The following is a 17,844-nucleotide window of genomic DNA, read 5'->3' as shown; positions in this document are numbered from 1 at the left end:
ATTGGGCTCTCTCTCTGAATGGTGTCTCATAATTTACTCTAATGCTGTATTCTGTGCAATAAGCTAGGCCCAGATCCCAATCAATGAGGGAGAACACAGTTTTTCTTTTAATCGTTTCATCAGTACAATACAGGTAAGTAGCTAATGTTCCTCCAGGGGATTAGCAGGCATGTTTAAATTTGTACATTAGATCGGTAACTGTCACACTTCAAAGTAACTCACAGCTATGGAATCTGGGATGTGATGAAGCATAAGGTGTTTATTGCTAGAAAATACAAATAAATAGCACGGACCAAATATAGATGAAACTGCACAGGAATTTTTGATAAGGCTGAATACTGGTTGCAAGAAATACTGCAGACACGGGTAAGCAAGGTAAGTGGAGAGAAATCCGGAGAAGTGGTGTTAGCAGCAAATGTGAGGGTCCGAGGGCACAGGAACAGCAGGAGAACAAAATAATAGGAAGGGCAACAAAACCCAATGACCAATACAGGAGAGGAAGAGAGGCAGGTATAAGTAGGAAACACCCAGGTGCAGGAGATAATTAGTGAGACAGGAAAATCCTTAGTAATAACAAAGGAAAAAGCACAATATCAGCACCTCTGGTGAACAGAGGTACTACCAGATTAACTTAATAAAACAAGTCCTAGGTCCTGGAGTCAGGAGCAGCCAATAAACAGCATGCGATGCAGACAAATCCTGACAGTACCCCCCTCCCTTTAGTGCGGATACCAGATGCATATATCAGCAACAGTGGTTACATTCATCAGAATCATAGTCCATATTGAGGGGTCCGGAAAAGAAGTCCTTGTCCACGGACAGAAAGGCAAAATAAATCATACCAGTGTATCTGAGGCACCACGGACCCTCCTTTCTTCTTACGTCCTCTTCTTTTTTACGGGATTTCCTCGAAATATGTGCCTGAACCAACTGGGTGATGCACAAAGGTAGTTCTTGGACTGATGTACTGGGTGGTATTGCCGAATGCACAGGTGACCCACAAGATGGCACTGCGAGGGACGGTGCAAAGTTCCCAATCACTGCTTCAGGAAAGAGTTAAAAGTCAGACAAGATGGGATGCTTAGTCTCGATAAAGGGGTTTGCCCATTCCAAGGCTTCTCCTCTAAAATTTGATAACAGAAACAGTACCTGCCTTTTTGGGTTGTTGGCAAGCCTAGGTACGGAGAAAAACTATGAAGCACAAAACCTCAGAAGGGCACGAAGTTTAATAAGGTTCCCAAAAGTAGGTGACAGCTGGGGCTGGAGACCCTCGGCAAGAGATGGCCCGGACTGGGCACCCTTGGAGGACGGCCCGGACTGGGCACCCTTGGAGGACGGCCCGGACTGGGCACCCTTGGAGGACGGCCCGGACAGCACTGGGCAAAGCCTCGGACTAGACAGCACCAAGTGATAACTCGGGCTGCACCGCCTTGAATGTTCACTCGGGCTACACAGCCTTGAATGGTCACTGGGGCTGAACCATATTGACTGGCAACTCGGACTGGACTGTAACAATTGTTAACATCTCTGGAGCGGACTGGAGGAACATGGCCCTCTCGGAAGCAGGCTGTAACTCGGGACCGGAGGCAGCGGCTGGCGACTCGGGACCAGAGGCAGCGGCTGGCGACTCGGGACCGGAGGCAGAGACTGGCACCTCTGGACAGGCAGCTGGAACTTGCGGGCTAGGACTTATCCCAGGGAGCAGAAAAGGCTGCAATGTGGGAATGGGAAGTGAAGCGCAAATAAATCCAAAATGAGGAGGGGAATAAACAAAAGACGGTTCTGTAGACTGTCATGGTCTGCGGAGAGCACAGTCTTGTAAAAAGTGTACATTACAGGCACAGTAGAGACATAATTTATTAGTTCTTCTGTGCCGCCGTGCCTCTTCAGTCAGGTGGGGGCGTGGACCACCTGTGAACCTGGAGTTTGTTATTCCATAGTTCTTGGTAAACTTGTAGTTGCACCATTAAGAGATGATGTTTGCACTGATTCAGCATCAGAGAAGGTTGGATGAGGCAAATCAACTCCTTCAGAACTGGGATAGGCAAAATCTGAAAGTCTCCGGATTGGGTCCATAAGTATGGCAGAAAATTGAGCCAACTGAGAGCGTAGTAAAATTATGTCTGCTTATAGAGTCTGTAGTAATGGCAGTTCAGTAATTTGTGAGACAGACATGTTGCAAGAGGAAACAAATGAAAAACATTGCTAAAAGAGTCCCAGGAGAAAAACTGAAACAGGATCTTTCACACAGCTCCAAAGCTGTCTTTTTGGCTGTTCATAATGTCACGCTTCAAAGTAATTCACAGCTATGGAGTCCGTGATGTGATGAAGCATAAGGTGTTTATTGCTAGAAAATACAGGTAAATAGTATGAACCAAATACAGTTAAAAGTGCACAGGGATCTCAGATAAGGCTGAATACTGGTTGCAAGGAATACTGCAGACACAGGTAGCAAGGTAAGTGGAGAAAGATCCGGAGAAGTGGTGTTAGCAGCAAATGAGAGGGTCAGAGGGCACAGGAACAGCAGGAGGACAAAACCCTAGTAATAGCAAAGGAAAAAGCACAATAGCAGCACCTCTGGTGAACAGTGGTACTGCCAGATAACATAATAAAACAAGTCCAAGGTCCTGGAGGCAGGAGCTGCCAATAAGCAGCATGCAATGCAGAGGGCTGCAGACAGATCCTGACAGTAACCACTACATATACTCCAGCACTTTTAAATAATCTTGTGCGGTAGCATTCGGATCACCTCTTCGTGTTGCTTTTATGACCCCCAGAGCTGGACCTCTGGATATGTATGGACGGGGATGCAATGACCACCTGGGGCAACTAGGGGACAAAAGGACCCCCTGAAACCACACACACACTTCGCACAACTCTGACACACAATAAAATTGTTCTTTTATAAAAAAAAAAATATTAATCGTGTGTCAGAGTTGTGCAAAGTTTGTGTGTGGTAACAGGGAGGTCCCCAAGTCGCCGCTGGCGGTCATCACATTCACGTCCATACATACCCAGACTAAGAAGACTTTGTGGTAAGGATGAGCGGGCTCGGATTCCGCTAATCCGAGCCCACCCGAACAGTGCGGATCCGACGGGATCTGAGCACTGTTCGGGTATTTCCGGCGCCAAAAAAAAATTAAAGTGAGGCTCTGACGTCCAAGTCTTGCGTCGTATCTTGCGAGACTCTGATTGCATAAATTCCCCGCTAGCGGCCGCCATTTTCATTTGGGCTGTGATCAGGGTACAGGGAGGTTGTAGGGTAGTGGTACTCCTGCGTGATCAGTCCAGTTGTGCTTTATGCTTGTGTCCAGTGGTCTGTCCTTGCTGAGTCCAGTGGTCCTTTTGTCCTGTGCTCTGTCCTGCTGAGTCCAGTGATGCTTTGGCCAGTGTCTGTCCTGCTGAGTCCAGTGGTGCTTTAGTCCTGTAAATTGTTGTGCTAAGTCCATAGTAATTGTCTAATTATTAAAAACTCCCAAAAAAAATAAAAATAAATTATACAAAAAAAAGTAAAAAAAAAAATTAAAAAATTATTTAAAAAGTATAAAAAAATTCTAGAGCAATATATTATTGCAGTCCTGAAATATTAGTACTGCAATACCTACATTCACTGTTTCTGCAGTCCAAAAAATAGGAACTGCAATCTATATTACTACGTTCACTGTTTCAGCAGTCCAAAAAATTGGAACTGCAATCTATATTTCTACGTTCACGGTTCCAGCAGTCCAAAAAATAGGAACTGCAATCTATATTTCTACGTTCACTGTTTAAGCAGTCCAAAAAATAGGAACTGCAATCTATATTACATTTACTACGTTCATTCTTTAAGCAGTTCCAGAGAATAGGTACTGCAATCTATATTACATTTAATACGTTCAATTTTTAAACAGTGCAAGAGAATAGGTACTGCAATCTATATTACATTTACTACATTGATTTTTTAAGCAGTGCAAGAGAATAGGTACTGCAATCTATATTACATTTACTACGTTCTTTCTTTCTGTAGTTCAAAAAAGGAGTAACTGCCGATTCTATTAATACTTTCTTTATTTCAGTAGTTCCAAAAAATAGTAACTGCCATTTTTATTACTACGTTCTTTCTTTCTGTAGTTCCAAAAAAGAATAACTTCCATTTATATTACTACGTTAATTGTTTGTGCAGTCCCAAAAAAGAGGAACTGCGGTCTTAACATCTATGTTGGTTTTAGACGTCCATCCGGTGTCCGCCATGTGTGCAGTGGAATTCAGACCTGTTGAGGGTGATATATTGTGGCCCCGGTACCAAATTGGGTACCGGGGCCACTCCACTATGCAGTCCAGATAGATGCGTATCAGATATTAAACTACATTCAGTGTTGGGGGCAAATCCAAAAATAATTAAAATGCACTGTCATGATCGAAAACAAGAGGTATTGACACGCTAGAACTCCACCCTCTATATGCTGCAGAGGATGGAGGAGCAGCCATATGTGCAGTGGAATTGAGACCAGTTGGAGGAGGTATTGTGGCCCCGGTACCAAATTGGGTACCGGGGCCACTCCACTACGCAGTCCAGAAAGCTACCGCGGTGCAACGTTTTGGGCTAAAAAGAATATTGTGAGGTGTACAGAATAGACTGGAAATTAGGGAAAATGATTGTTATTGAATGTTATTGAGGTTAATAATAGCGTAGGAGTGTAAAAAAACCAAAATAATGTATTTTAGCGCTTTTTATGCTTTTTTAAAAATAAATCAGAACCCAAAACCCTAAATCAGAACCAAAACCATTCGTCAGGTGTTTTGGCAAAACAAATCAGAACCCAAAACCTCAAGCTAATCAGAACCCAAAACCCAAACCCAAAACACTAAAAGTGCCCGGTGCACACCCCTACTTTGTGGAGGCACTGCAAAAGAAGAAGTAAGTGAAACACACCCAAAGAGTTTATAGGTACACCCCATAGCTGGAGTAAGGGGGTGTTACATGTCAAACTTCTGATGTCATCCAAACGCAAGTAGTGAGATATCTTGATTGATCTGCACAGATAATGCTTTCATCTGTGAGTTTGAGTAGCTGTCCATGTCTCCTTCACATGGCACCATGATCATTACACTTTGTTATATAATTTTTCTCACTAAACAAGAAGAAACTGTGGAAATACCACAGTAATCATTGCTATGAGGTCTTTCAGACAGCTAACATAATTACAGGAATCCAGACCACAATTATATAAATGACATATGGGACCTCAAAATTAATTTGCTTAGTTACTGACTGTGTAAGTGGATAGCCAAAGGGACAGCATGTACAGAGTGTTTGTCCACTATTTGAATGATAATACTGTATTGGGCCTAGAAGGCCTTGCACCATCACCTTTTGAATTTTCACTTATCACTTCATTAAACCGAGTTCTGAATGTTCAATGTAAGCCCAGCAATGTCACTTTCTTTGGTTTGCCTGTAAAGAACCTTCATTATTGATCCACTATTCTAGGACTCGGTGGCTCACTACTGAGAGCAGAATAAGAATTGCTTAAATTCATTGTGTGATAATAACAGAAAATGTTTCATAGTACTTTTTCTCATATTTTTATAAGACTAGAGTGAGCATTATTTCTGCAGATACCCACTAGAACTCATTATGGCAGTGTCTACAACCACAATTATATAACAATAGTTAGGGAGGTCTTATACGTCCTATATATATAATGTAAGTGCGGTAAGTGGGATTATTTAATGGATTTAGGAAAGGTTTACAGACCCCAGGCCATTTCCACGGAACAAATGCAAAGCATCCTGACCTTTCTACAAACAAAAGAACAGATGGACTAAAGTCACCTCTCAACTTAAAAGACCTAAAGTGTCATTAGCACTTCTATTTTTTAAGGTAAAGGTTTGAACCTGCAGAGCTTAAAAGAATCTCCTGGAACAATTTATTATTAACATGTTAATCAGATCTAACATAGTAAAGCATAACAAACTTAACTGACTTTTTCCTAGTCTAGGTAAAAAGGTTTTCCACTTAAATTAATAGATCCAGCAAGTTATATAATAATATATTTTGGCTAAACTTGCTGAAAACATAATAATACTAACAAGCAAATTTTCTGCAAAACCATTGCATTTTTTTTTTTTTATTTGAATCTTTGGCAAACCCTTATGCATTGTTTACACACACACACACACACACACACACACACACACACACACACACACACACACACACACACACACACACACACACAGTCTATTGCTCTACACTGAAATAGTACTAGAATCCATAAATGTTTATATAATGTTATCAAACATCGCAGCACACAAAACAAGAGGTGTGGTTCAAAAATATGTTTTTCTATTTATTCTTTACATGGTAATCAATATATACTGTATCTCTAAATGATAACTAAAAGACATAGGAAAGTCAGTGATGTTCGGCTACCATCATGACTAAATATTAACCAAAAAAATAAATAAATACCAATGTCTGCAATTCATGCTATTAGTTAACTGATCGATATGAATTTAAAAAACAATTAGCGTTTTAAAAAAACTATCTACTTGTGAGCTGGTGACCTCAGCTGATCTGTATCCAGACAGTTTCAATAGTTGGTAGTCAAACTTTCACACACCCTTCCTTCACTACATGAAACTTGGAGGCAACCAAAAATGTATGTAACAATGTTGCAGCCCACAACAAACCAGTCAATCCCTAGTACTGCAGAGACACTAGTACGTAAAAACCCATTTATCAAGAGTTCCCTTCTCTAAAATGCTAGGCAGAAGAATTTAGTATCTACTTGTTTAAAGAACACATCACATCATCTTTATACAGTTTTGGACGGAGGCAGTATTTTTGATGTAAATAATTTGAAACCACTGATATCATACCTCCTAATATTCCATTTTTTGGAATTGTGACAGAGATGTGGCCACCTAGTGGTGGTGTGTCAACATCGCAATGTTCATGTGGCCTGGGTGTGCTTGGTATCACTGAAACACTAGGTCCTTCCATGCTCCGATAACACCTTTCTCACCAGTGGTAGTTTTGTGTGCACACACTTCCCAACATTCCAAGTAAATTAGGAAAACATTCCTAGCTGTCTCAAGCAGGGCTGCCTTCAGAAAAAATCGGGCCCAGTACGGGCCCCCCGTGCCACACGGGCCCCCCGTGAGCACCCCCCTCATGAGCGCCCCCCCCCCATGAGCAACACATACTTTCATACCTACCTGGGGCCCGCCGCTGGTCTCCGCTATTCTGTCTTCAGCCTGGCTGTCACCGTGACAGCCAGGCACCACGATCCGATCGCAGAGGTGGAGGAATCATTCCCCCTGCGATCATGTGATCTGTCACAGGCAGAGCACATGATCGCAGGGGGAATGAATCCTCCACCCCTGCGATCGGATCCCTGTGCCTGGCTGTCACGGTGACAGCCAGGCTAAAGACAGAATAGCGGAGACCAGCGGCGGGCCCCAGGTAAGTCTGTGCTGAGCTGTTGTACCGGGCCCCCTGGTGAGCCCGGGCCTGGTACAACAGTACCCCCTGTACCCCCCTGATGGCGGCCCTGGTCTCAAGGACAGGACAGTCCCCCAGATTTGGGTCTGCCCTCACCTAATTTGGGGCAATTAGGAGGAATGTGCTCTCACTTGGGCACTTTTTTAGGACCAATATGTATGAAAAATTACTTGTTTTCTTGAGGCAGTGGTTATGGACCGTTTTTTGGTTTAGCGCACAAACTGGCTATATTCTATGAATAGGCAATAAATTCTCTAACAATCTAACAATTATATATAACGTATGAGACGTCAAAATGGATTTGCTTAATTACTGTATTTGCTGTCCCTTTTGGTATCCACTTACACAGAGTGTTTGTCCACTATTTGAATGTTAATACTGTATTGGGCCTAGAAGGCCTTGCACCATCACCTTTTGAATGTTCTCTTCTCACTTCATTAAACTGAGTTCTGAATGTTCAATGTAAGCCCAGCATTGTCACTTTCATTGGTTTGCCTGTAAAGAACCTTCATTATCAATCCACTATTCCAAGACTCGGTGGCTTGCTACTGAGAGCGGAATAAGAATTGCTTAAATTCATTGTGTGATAACACAGGTCTGCAACCAAAAAGCTGTTTTCATAATTTTATCTGATTCTTATGTTTTTTGGTGCGTTGAATTCGAAAATGACGACCGTTTTTTCCTGGGACGTCAGGTTTTTTCACAATCGAAATGTGCCTTGGTCAAACAGGTAGCTGGAAATCGCTAAATTTCAAATTAATCATACTTGGGGAAAAAACTGAACATGGAAAAACAAATTTATTTTCACTGCCAGTGCTTCCAAAAACATGAAAATACATGTTTATTGGTCCTGATGGTGATCACTGCATTGTTGAGTGTGCTTGCTTGGGCCTGCCCGGACATGTTCTTTCATACATTACCTTGTTCTCTGATTCCTCCACAATCTTGTATTTCATTTCAGTCGTCATCCTGCTATTGTCTGTGTGGTTCAAAATTAGTGCAATGCCTCCAAGAAAGTGTGTAAATTCTCCTGGCAGTTTCTGTTTCATATGTGGAGAGTTCATGGTGAAAAAGCAGCAGTTGAATATTACGGATTTTGTTAAGAAAGTTTATTTCGTTTATTTTAAATTAAAACTTGGTGACCAAGATAAAGTTTAGGCTCCTCATAAAGTATGTAAGTGATGCGTCGAAAATCTTCGTAATTGGTCAAAATGCAAGATAAAAAAAGCTTTTCGATTTGGAATTCCTATAATGTGGCGTGAGCAAAAGAATCATAGTGATGATTGTTATTTCTGTTCCTGTGATGTGAAGGGGTACAATTCAAAGTGGAAGTGCACCATCACGTATCCCAATTTTCCTTCTGCTATTCGTCCCATTCCCCATGGTCCAGACGTCCCTGTGCCCGACCCTCCTACAAACCTGGATGAAGTCAATTGGCCTGACGAGAATGGAACTGTACCTCAGCCTGAAGATGGATCAAGTTCTCCAGATTTTGGTTCGTCAACTTCAACACTTTTCTCGCAAGAGGAACTCAATGATTTGGTGAGAGACCTAGATCTACCTAAGCAATCTGCTGAATTACTTGGTTCTAGACTTAAAAGCAAAAATTTGTTGATGGAAGGTACATCTTTTGCATGGTACAGACATCGGGGAAAAGACTTTCTGTCTTACTTTTGTCATGAGGGCAATTTGGTGTTTTGCTCTGATTTAGAGGGGTTGATGGCTCAGTTCCACAATCAGTATGATTCTTCTGAATGGAGGCTTTTCATTGACTCTTCCAAAAGAAGCTTAAAAGCAGTTTTCACAATGGTGGCCGTTATGTGTCCATTCCTGTTGCTCATTCGGTGTACTTGAAGGAGACTTATGAGAACTTGGAGTTGGTACTCAAGAAAGTGGGTTATCAAAACCAAAACTGGTTGGTATGTGGGGATTTAAAAGTATTGTGTGTGCTGCTGGGACAACAGGCTGGGTACACCAAATACCCTTGTTTTTCTATGTTTATGGGACAGTAGAAACCGACAAAATCACTGGAAGCAAAAAAAATTGGCCACCAAGAAGTCTAGTTGTTGGTGAAAAGAATGTTCTCAGAGATACTGAGAAGGTTTTATTACCACCACTCCATATAAAATTAGGATTAATGAAGCAATTTGTTAAGGCACTTCCCAAAGATAGCGAATGCTTCAAGTACTTGGGATCCAAGTTTCCAGGTTTAACAGAGGCAAAACTGAAAGAGGGGGTTTTTGTTGGCCCGGGTATTAGAAAACTCATATCCGACAAAGACTTCATCAGTTCAATGACTCCAACTCAAAAAGAAGCGTGGGTTGCCTTTACTGTGGTCATAAAAAACTTTTTGGGAAACCAAAAGGACCCAAAATACAAGGAAATGGTGGAAACAATGTTGAAAGCGTTCCACAAGCTTGGTTGCTCCATGAGCTTAAAAGTCTATTTTCTTAACTCACACCTTGACTATTTTCCTGAAAATTTGGGAGCAGTGAGTGAAGAGCAGGGAGAACGTTTCCATCAAGATATAAAAGAACTGGAAAGAAGGTATCAATGGAAATGAAGTGTTACGATGATGGCTGACTACTGCTGGATGTTGTACAGGGATCTTCCAGAAGCCACCTACAAGAGGAAAATCTCAAAAAGAAGTTTAGAGTTTAAAAAAAGACGATTTCACAAGTAATCTACTTGAGTGTGGTGGTACTTTTGTCATATTTTTATAAGACTACAGTGAGCATTATTTGTGCAGATACCCACTAGAACTCATTATGGCAGTGTCTACAACCACAATTATATAACAATATTTAGGGAGGTCTTATATGTCCTATATATATACATAATGTAAGTGTGGTAAGTGGGGATTATTTAATGGATTTAGGAAAGGTTTACAGACCCCACACCATTTTCACTGAACAAATGCAAAGCATCCTGCCCTTTCTCCAAACAAAAAAAAATAATGAACTAAAGTTACCCATCAACTTAAAAGACCTCAAGTGTCATTATCACTTCTTTTTTTTTTTTTTTTCTTTATAAGGTACAGGTTTGAACTGGCAGATCCTAAAAAAAATCTCCCGAACCAATTTATTATTAACATGTTAATCAGATCTAACATAGTAAAGCATATAACAAACTTAACTGACTTTTCCTGGTCTAGGTAAAAAGGTTTACCACTTAAATAAATTAATAGATCCAGCAAATTATATAATTATATATTTTGGCTAAACTTGCTAAAAAAAATAATAATACTAACAAGCAAATTTTCTGCAAAAGTATTGACTTTTTTATTGTTTTTTATTTGAATGTTTGGTAAATCCTTGTTTACACACACACAGTCTATTGTTCTACACTGAAATAATACTAGAATCCGTAAATGTTTAAATAATGTTTTCAAACATCACAGCACATAAAACAAGAGGTGTGGTTCAAAAATATGTTTTTCTATGTATTCTTTACATGGTAATCAATATATACTGTATCTCTGGTATGAAAAACCTGATATTTATGGAATTGCTGTGCAGTTTACAATGAGTACAGTTGTAAAAAATATGGTTAGTATTATGTTCACCATGGACAAGTCTTTCTGACCCATGGCAGATTGGGGGCTTTGCTTATGGTCCTATAGGGAATCATGTGATTGGGACATCATGTGATCTCCGTGGCATGCGTTCATGGTCCTGAGGTTTTGGGTGAAAGTCAGTGACTCGAGAGTCTCTAGCAGACACTGCTAGGGATGCTCACACTGATTAACTGTCACAAACAACCAAATACTTGTATCGCTGATTTTGATTGTGCAGCTTATGGGCCTAGAATCTTGAATCTTGGTAAACATACCAACATTACAGTTCAGTTATAAGATTTAGCACATTTCTATGCATGTAAATTCTATTTAGAAATTGCTACCATTGGTAAATGAAATCATTAATATGCAAAGAGGCAAATCATCTGCTTAAAAGGAAACTTCTTCGTATCTATATTCATTCTATTACAAGTGCTGTTTTCTGATGGTGCACACACAGTTTTATTACAGTATTATTTTATTCTTTTAAATTAACAAATAATGTCATGATCTTCCATGTGGAGGCAAGTTACAGATGACAATGTTAAGAAAATTTAGAACATTTAACTTATTATTTTAAATTAAAAGAGCAACAGAACTGAAAGTGCCAACGGATCTGTGAGAATTCAATGTAACAGTCAACAATATTTGCCATCTGTTCTTGAATATGTGAATATTGGCACTGGATTTTGCATATACTGTACTTTATAATGCATTTGAAAAATCATTCTGGTTCAATGGATTCTGTCTATGTTTCAATAATTCTTCTAATGATTTATTTTAAGATTTGAATGCCTACAATAAGATGTTCAGAAATTGTATGTATGGATGGCAGAGTCTTCATACTTTGATTGGACGTTCATATTTGTAAACTACATGAAGAGTGAAGTTGACGGGGTTACTGCTAAGGCAGTGTTGGCTAACCTGTGACACTCCAGGGGCTAGATTTACTAAGCTGCGGGTTTGAAAAAGTGGGGATGTTGCCTATAGCAACCAATCAGATTCTAGCTTTCATTTATTTAGTACCTTCTACAAAATGACAGCTAGAATCTGATTGGTTGCTATAGGCAACATCTCCACTTTTTCAAACCCGCACCTTAGTAAATATACCCCCAGGTGTTTGTGAAACTACAGGTCCCAGCATGCTTTGCCAATATATAGCAGCTTATTGCTGGAAGGATATGCTGGGACTTGTAGTTTCACAACACCTGGAGTGTCACAGGTTAGCCAACAGTGTGCTAGGTGGTCATGCAACTTTTAATTTTTAGTCCATAATGTAGATTTCATATACAGTGTGCGCCATGGTAAAATCCAGTTGGTTGGACTAATTGCTTAATGTCTGCATCTGTGACCACTCTACCAAAAGAAGTAGAGGCCATAATGAGCAGAACTGGTCAGTCGTTAGGGTGGTTGCGATCCATTCCTGTGGCTGCCTATTTCCTGCCAAACAATGAATGCACAGAAGGGACAATGCAGTAATTGACCTACATGATTTGTACTCTGACTGCTCAAACTGTCTGAATAATGATCATTTTACGTGTCACGGTCTTAAAACTTGCTACAATTTTGGTCAAATACTACCAAACTTGCTGACAAAATAAATAGGTGCTTTTTGTGTCTATTTAATATATCTGTTTTCATTTACTTAGTTTAGATGTGGGAGGGACCTGATATACTATGATTAATACAGGGCTTTTGATTGGTGCATATATCCTTGAAACACAGTTTAAATTTATTTACCCCAAAACTAAATTTTGAGGAATGATCATTTCCATAGTTACAGTATTGGGAAAAATAGCTATTTCCTGTAGTTGATCCGAGTTCACCAATGGCACACTATGTAGCTGTATTTCTACATGCTTTTTTTTTGGTGATCCAATCTAGTTAAAATCATTTAAAACTGTATTCTTTTGGTTGTCATTCCGTTGACCTTCAAGCATGGAGGTTCAACAGGAGTGATGCAAATATGGAACATGCGCTGGTAATTTTTTTCTGATTGTTATCTTTATTTCTAAAGAGAGAAAAATCCAGTTTACCCAGCAGACAACTTTGTAGTGGTGTCTGCCAAAACTGACATATAAGGAATGAGATGAACTGAAGTCACCTGTCGGCTTGCATGCCTCAGGTTACAACAATAAAAGGTTGCATATAGTGGTACATTGATGGAAACTTTTAAAAACTAGAAGACAACAGAGCGCATTTTACTGAAGTAGACAAATACACTTGAACATTATAGTACCATATTTAAAGAGTGAATATAACCTTATTATGAGTTAGGTTACTTTTTGTTTAAATAGACATTCAATGACATTAGTATACATTATCCCATGCAATGAATATGCTCCTTCTCTACATACAGTGTACGTGTATAGCTACGTTAATATTATTGTGTTTATGAATTTCAAAAAAGTTGGGTATACAGTTTAGCCATAAAGGGTACATTTCCTAAATTAGTAAAAGCGTGACTTTGTGGCAGTAATTGCTCATGAACACTAAAATTAAACTAAAATCGGTTTAAAAACAATTTCATTAATATTACAATCTGCAGAATTAGAGTCTGTGTAACTTCAGCGCCAACACACACCAAAAATGGAGCCTTGTCACAGGGGAATTTGTAACATTATGAAGATTGTTATCTATTTACACTTGGTACATCTGAGTTTCTCAGTGCACAAACTCCAGTGCACCCTAATGTTGTAGTCCGGTGGAATCTAGACCCACACAGCTAGGAGTCTTGCTGTCCTTATGAAAATGAAACGCATGATAATAAAAATTTAATTGGAAATGGCAACTGTGCTGGAATTGTGTAACTATAGTTCATGTGCAGTTCATGAGATGCCTTGGGTTATAGCTTGGTGAATATATTCTTATTTTTGTACTTGCCAAGACATTGATAATTAAAAGCCGTTACCACCGCTAATACTGCAATGTGAATGGGAAAGAATAATATGGACTCTGGAATTTGTCATTTGGAATAAATGCAGCAAATAAAATGAGAGATGTTGGCGGAAAATTTTTACACAAACTTTAAATACCAAATCCACTGTCTCCTTACATTGAGTACCTGATTCGTGTGGAAAAACTCTGCCACGGCAGAAAACAAGTAGAAACTCAAACGGGTAAAGTAACACTGGAAGCCATGATTTCTTGTGTCCGATCCATTAACTTGCACTTTTCAAACATTAAAAATATTTCCTGTCCACAGCCAATATCCTGCATTGTGTGTGTGTGTGTGTGTGGGGGGGGGGTTATAGATCTGCAAATTCATTATGCAAACACAATGCCAGATCATTGTGCCTATGTACCTTAATCTCGTGTTCCTTCCTTCCTTTCTGACTGGCCACCCATGTACCAACTCCTGGCTGTTTATAACGTCTCTCCCAGATAGGACTATCCTGGTGTGTATGAGGATCCGATTTAGTTGCAACTCTTTGGCTAGCTCCTTGCCTCTGGTTTGCCCTTCAGTCTCCAGCCACTGGGATTCCCTTCTGTCGATCATCCACCAGCAGATTCTTAGTGACATTGGGTATTTAAAAAATGTCTGCTCTACAACTAATAACTGTTATTTCCTTTGTATATATTCCATAAGATAATTTCTTATTTTTTATTGTTTTTTTATTGGTAACTAAACTGGGACTGGACATTGAATGAATTTCTTTTGCTTGAAAACCATTGCACTGTATCTTAACAGAACAAGATGCTTAGTAAAAATGATAGAAAGGACCACCTCCTACCAACTCCTACCATCTCTGACTGGAGAATAATAAGGATCACTACTGAATTCATGGGTGAGGTGGAGGAATTCAGTTCCCCGTGATGTGCTGGAGAGTATCACTGGCACAGTGCTGAAGGCACTTCGCAGTGATGCATCTTCTCTGATTTTTCCTCGCACCCCAGAGACAAGCATAGGAAAGTCAGTGATGTTCGGCTACCATCATGACTAAATGTTAACCAAAAGACATCAGAAAAATGAACACCAATGTCTGCAATTCATGCTATTAGTTAGATGGTCTATATGAATTTAATTTTTTTTAGCCTTTTAAATAAACAATCTATTTGTGAGCTGGTGACCTCAGCTGCTCTTTATCCAGTCAGTTTCAATAATTGGTAGTCTAACTTTCACACACCCTTCCTTCACTGCATGAAAGTTGGAGGCAGCCAAAAAATGATGTAACAATGTTGTAGCCCACGACAAACCAGTTAATCCCTAGTACTGCAGAGACACTAGCACGTAAAATCCCATTTATCAAGAGTTCCCTGCAAAAAAAAAAAAAAGTTATTCTACCAATTGAATTTCATGACAAATCTGTGTCTTTTTCAGAAGGTGGAAAACTTACCATATTTAATGTCTAAATTAACATGGAAATTCATTATACTTTGGTTGTTTACCAAGGTTATCCTGTGCATTTTCCCATAAGGAGAACTATAGTACTTTAGGCAGCTAAAAACAAATTGTGGAATCTTCTTTAAATACCTTTTTTTGGAAGTGTTAATTTTTAAGGCATTCAGAGGAAGGACTATAAATTGGAATTCGGAGTAATTAGTAGGTGGCCTATTAAGGAAAAAAAGAGTTGTGACTTGAACTTCATAGGATGCATTTGTCTTTATTTGAAGTAGTTACTAGTAATATATAATAATATCCAAATATTCAGGACCTTATGTGTTCTAAATATATTTTAGATCATTTATCTTCCATGAAGAAATACTATTAAAGGGAACTACTGGGAATTTGCTATTGATTGACACAATGTGATGACTACATATATCTGTATTTTTCATATATATTTCATATAAACATAAAACACAACCTGCTATATATCGCCACAAATTCTATCTCTAAAATGCTAGGCAGAAGAATTTAGTATCTACTTGTTTAAAGTACACATCACGTCATCTTTATACAGTTTTGGGCGGAGGCAGTATTTTTGATGTAAATAATTTGAAACCTCTGATATCATACCTCCTAATATTCCATTTTTTGGAATTGTGACAGAGATGTGGCCACCTAGTGGTGGTGGTGTGCCAACATCGCAATGTTTTTGTGGCCTGGGTGTGCTTGGTATCACTGAAACACTAGGTCCTCCCATGCTCCGATAACACCTTTCTCACCAGTGGTAGTTTTGTGTGCAACTCACTTCCCAACATTCCAAGTAAGTTAGGAAACATTCCTAGCTGTCTGAACGACAGGATAGTCCCCCAGATTCGGGACTTCCCCCAGCTAATTTGGGGCAATTAGGAGGAATGTGCTCTCACTTGGGCACTTTACAACCAATATTTATGAAAAACAATCTTGAGGCAGTGGTTATGGACTGGTTATGGACTGGTTATTGGTTTAACGCACAGACTGGCTACATTCTATGAATAGGCAATAAATACTCCTTTAATCTAACAGAAAAATACAAAAAGTCATATGAAGGAGATTTATCAATGTCATCACCACAATAGTAAATGTTTTTGTTTTGTTTGTTTTTTAAAAAAATTATATTTCCAAAAAAGTGCATTGCATACTTAGTAAGAAATACTTACATAATTGGTGTTAAACACTATCTTATATATAATAATAGTGGTGAAAACATAGCATATAATGTTGGCTTCATAAATGAACTCAGAAGCCTTTTATTCATAAAAAATGTACTTTATGTCGTTCTCACACTAGCAATGACATAGCAAAACTAAAGAATGTAAACTGAAATGGTCTCCTGCTGATAGTGGTTACTTTAAACCAGTCTGGTAAGAGGAAGAGGTGAGGCTTGGGATGAGGTGTTTAAAGCAGGGTTATGGCTTTTCACCTGCTTCAAATCTGATTCCCAGCAAACAGGTCAGACCAGTCCCGTCCAGGCTGGATATATAAGAAGGGAGAAGATTATGTGAAGATAGATCTTAACATCCAGAGCACAGGATATCATCTCTTTAATCCTATGATAAGGTAACTGAACATATAATGTACCCTACATCTCAAAAAATTGATTGTTTAAAAATATTGTAATAGCTATCTATGCTACAGTATATATTTCTTATATAACTATACATATCTTGGCTTTATAATACATTTAGGAAAATGTTTAGACTGGCTGCACTCTTTACAATCTGAATGTATTTTACTCAAACTGTTAAAGGATTGAGGTGTGTGTTTATAGCAATTTGTCCAACATTATTAAAAGCAGATGGACAAAGAAAATATTCATCCAAAAGTGTCCTAATTGAAGCTGAAGTGTGTGTATTGTATAGTTGTATATTGTATAGTTTCCTATATTGTGCATGCAGTGACAATTCCTTTCTCCTTTAACACATCACTTTATTGATCAGACGGGAAGAAAGATACTTTTTTTTTATTTTATTTATTAAGTTATGATTTTAAAATGTGTTTTAATTTAGGCTGCTGTCGATTTCCCTTTTAGATAAGAGAAACTTCCGATATGTCTTATCACTTCATACGGTGTCATTATTGGTAGTTAATATCAGTTGTGTACTGATAAGACTGTGCAAGCAAGTTATAAAGTTTGCTATATGTTCATTTAACCATGTACCTATGAAGCATGATACTGTGCTATGTTATATAAGCTATTTAAATGTCATTTATATGAATGGTAAGGAAGCCATTTTCATATTAAAAATAGTTTTATCAATGTCATGCAGCATTATGTTAAATATACATTTATGTATGGTGTGATGGTTAAATTAATAAAGTTAATAAGGTTAAACTAGCAAGACTAATAATACTTTATCTTCTGGTGGTCTGATGTGTAGATTGTTATTGTATTCTGTGTTGTGAGTGATAGTGCTGTCGTTTCAGTGAATT

General features: G+C 38.9%; 1 protein-coding gene across 1 annotated transcript in view; it reads left to right on the top strand.

Annotated features, from left to right (window-relative positions):
- Nucleotides 1-16,871: 16,871 nt before the first annotated feature.
- LOC142161146 (ATP-dependent translocase ABCB1-like) overlaps nt 16,872-17,844 on the top strand; it is a 46,022-nt gene continuing 45,049 nt past the window's right edge. The window contains exon 1 of the mRNA XM_075216440.1: nt 16,872-16,971. The gene's annotated coding sequence lies outside the window, so the exon portion shown is untranslated. The remainder of the gene's footprint in view (nt 16,972-17,844) is intronic.

This window comes from Mixophyes fleayi, chromosome 6 (genome assembly GCF_038048845.1).
Source record: "Mixophyes fleayi isolate aMixFle1 chromosome 6, aMixFle1.hap1, whole genome shotgun sequence".
NCBI lineage: Eukaryota > Metazoa > Chordata > Amphibia > Anura > Limnodynastidae > Mixophyes > Mixophyes fleayi.
This window is presented reverse-complemented; position numbering and strand designations above follow the sequence as displayed.